Below are 3,398 nucleotides of genomic sequence, written 5' to 3'. Positions count from 1 at the left end.
TTTCAAATGAAAGCGTTAGGAGAGGAATAAATAAGCGGGACGATAATTTTTATCTGTAACGAATCGAGATATATTCTTGAACTTGATTACTTAAATTGTATAAGTACGGTATTTAAGGCGTATTAATTCTTTTACTCAGTTTACGGCATAACGAGAAATATAACACTTTCGATCGAAGGTGTTCAAAATGGTGACGAGCGTTCCATCGCCACGTATTAGTTTTTTATTGATTGCGTTAAAATTTGACCTGGTTACGATATTGGACTAAAAAGAGAAAAAAGAGAAAAAAGAGCGAAAATACCAACCGAAGATATTCCGTTTCAGGAATTGAGCCTCCATTTATATCTATTTGTTTTCAAACACTTGTTCGATTTCAAGGTAGATATTTCCTGCCTTGGTACCTAACCGAGTGTACAAATGTTTGTTTACTCTCTCTAGAGCTTGATAAAAGCCCATTAAACCCAATTTCTTCTCTAACCCGCTTATTGAAACATCCCTGTAGAAATGGGCGGTTATCACGAAAGGATAAAGGATTCGCAGGGAGGCGCAAACATCGGAAGAGCGGTTCGTCCTATGACATCGGAAGGGCATGTTCGAGTTTCTTAGGTTGTAGGTGAGTTCCGTTTCCGGAAATAAGGGCCGCAAGGTGTAGCGGAGAAAAAGCCGTTTACAGGAGACGAATCGATAGCAACAATGCCGCGGCAAAAGCGAGGCCTCTGCCTGGCAGGGGGTTGAGGGGGTTCGAGGGGGGTCGAAGNGGGCGGGGGCGGGGGCGGTGGCGGCGTCGGAGGGTTGAAAATGGCGGAATGGGGCAGCCTTATTGGAATCGAGGGGACGGGGGTGAGTTTTCCTAAGGGCTGGGCACGAGGGCGAGAGCGAGACGGAGAGAGGGAGAGAGAAAGAGGGAAGTGCCTGGCAGGGGGTAGTTGATGGAACGAGGCCGCTACAGCGTTGGCAACAGCCAGATGGGTAAAGGCTGCCTTACACGTACGAGACTCGTTACGGACCGGAGCCAGGAAGTGCGATTCGTTGCCGACTAATATACCCGGTGAGACTTTTTGGAAGGGAGGTTCTACCGCGGCGACAAACAAAAGTACGCACAAATAAACCCCGGCAAGTGATTTCCTCCATGTATATGCGTTTCCTCCCCTTTCCCTTCCATTCGGCTTCAACATACACCTCGGTTCAACTTTTGCTCATTTTATCCCGAGCGAAGTACATAGGTTTCGCCGTTGCTAATGATAATTAAGAAAATGTCTGCTCGTTTTTATACGGCAAGGGGAACGTTCGCCCCTGCGCGGACGTCGCGAACTTCGAGATAGGAAATCGTTGCACCGATAGAAAGAGGGAAATAATAAAACCACTTACCTTGGTTCTCGCCCCCTCGGTCCTGATTTATACGACTTTCAGCCCGCGGCAGAGGGACGTTCCAAATCGGTCATCGGGGAGATGATGGCGCCACGAGGGTCGGACGGGAATTGAGACCCTTGAGTGCCTCGCCGGTAGTCGCGGTGAGCGAGTGCTCGGAGGTACGCTCACCGGAACGGGATGCGACACCCGTCCAGCGGGACAAAAACAGAGGAGAAGGTCGAATCTCGGGAGGGTCGGATAAACACAACACGCTCGTCTAAGATTTGCGAGAGTTCGCCCTTGGATTCTCGTATATATATTTTCCGTCCATCTGACTCGCTGAGAGATTTAAATACGATCATATAATAATATTAATAGAATAATATATATATATAATAATATTATCAATAGTACATAATAACGTACGAGATTGTTGACCTTAGGTCTACCTTCTATATTACAACGGTTATTTACAAAGAAATCACCCTACGTCTACGGCGGCACGCTCACGTTTCATGGGTCAAAGGCTTAGTCTACGCTATTTCCTTTTAGGTGTCTTGGGTGTAAGTTTTTTCGAGTGTGTGTGTGTATATATATAATCTCTCTTAATTTTAACGACAATAGTTTATATCGAACCTCTAGCGGACATCTCGCGTAAGCACACCTTAAGGCCTATCATCCTATTGTACTACTCCACGCTCCTCGTCCCGGCTTACTTTCCGCAAATTAGTGACTAAGTTATCGTAGGGGAACGGCTACTTTGGGTGATTACGACCGCCCGGGCGGGCGGTCCATGCCCGGCCTTCGCCGCGAGTCGGGCCGACTCGATCGACTTGCGAAATGTCACAGCCCGGCCCGGTAGCGCGCGTTAGCGCGAGGCTAATTGCGCGTAATTGCCCGCGAGCCAATTACCCTGATCGCTGGGGAAAACTCGAATGGGAGCGAGCCGGTAAAAACGTAAGGAGCGGCCATTCCCTGGCCTCGAGCGGGAGGGCGGTTTTCGACCGGTCGCCGAGCAAACTTCGCGACTATCGACCGGCGCCTTTGTCGACCCCCGGCTCGGGGGTCGGGGGTGAGGGCCGGGAAACCGGAGGAAACGGAGGAAACGGTTGAAAACGACCGAAACGAGGGAGCGGGGAAAATGCAGATTTTCTTTCGCCGAGGCCGGCCTGCTCGGACCGGTGGGGGTGCGACCGGAACAGAGCTCACCCCCGAAAACCGGGCGACCCGGGAGGAAACAAAGCCGCGTCTCCGTTTCCCAGGGGGCGGAAAAACCGTTGCGTGGAGCGTGGCGATAATTGGGAGGTAATTAAACGGGGGGGTGGCTCGCGGAGGGCGAGAGAAGCTCGGTCGCTTCCTCCGCCACGGCTCTCCTCCCGAAAGGGCTGGCGGCCGGGTGCGTCTTTTTGCGAGCGCCCCTTCGGGCTCGTAGGTCCCTCGTATCGAACTTTTGTGCCCGCGAAAACCGAGAGGAGCTCGCGCGGGATCCTCCCGTACCGTTCCTTTTCCTGTGCGCCGTCGAACAACTCCGGAGTACAATTAACGACACGGAGAGAAAGAGAGACGATATTGTCTGTGTAGCTAAGAAAATACCGCAGTCCGTTTACCGCTAACGACATCGACGCAATACAAGAATACCGTAAGGGTGCAGAACCGTAGCCGCTTTTGAAGCATTCTAGGTGGAAAAGGGTTCCACTCGGATCCGTCTCCGCGAGAGTTCCGTCCCCGGCACCGGGAGCGGCGTCGAAATTTCCGAGGGATTTCCCGGATCGGGCCGCACCGCAGCTCAGACGACCCCGATCGGGGATCATTTCGCGGATGGGAAAACTCTCGGCGGACTGGGATCCAGCGGGTTCAAACCGCGAATAATTTAGAGCTCCCCGGATGCCCGGGAACCGTCCCGCTTAGACATGAACAATTCCACGGGTCCGGCCGAGCGCCGGGGCCGGATTAGCGTCATCTCGCGGATAGACAATTTTAGCCGGCCTAAAATCCGACGCGGCCGGGTTTCGAATAATTTAGGGCCCCTCGCCCCCGCCGCGCGCCGC

This window comes from Orussus abietinus, unplaced genomic scaffold (assembly GCF_000612105.2).
Source record: "Orussus abietinus isolate OABI.00-Male unplaced genomic scaffold, Oabi_2.0 scaffold88, whole genome shotgun sequence".
Taxonomy (NCBI): Eukaryota; Metazoa; Arthropoda; class Insecta; order Hymenoptera; family Orussidae; genus Orussus; species Orussus abietinus.
Note: the sequence above shows the minus strand (reverse complement) of the source record.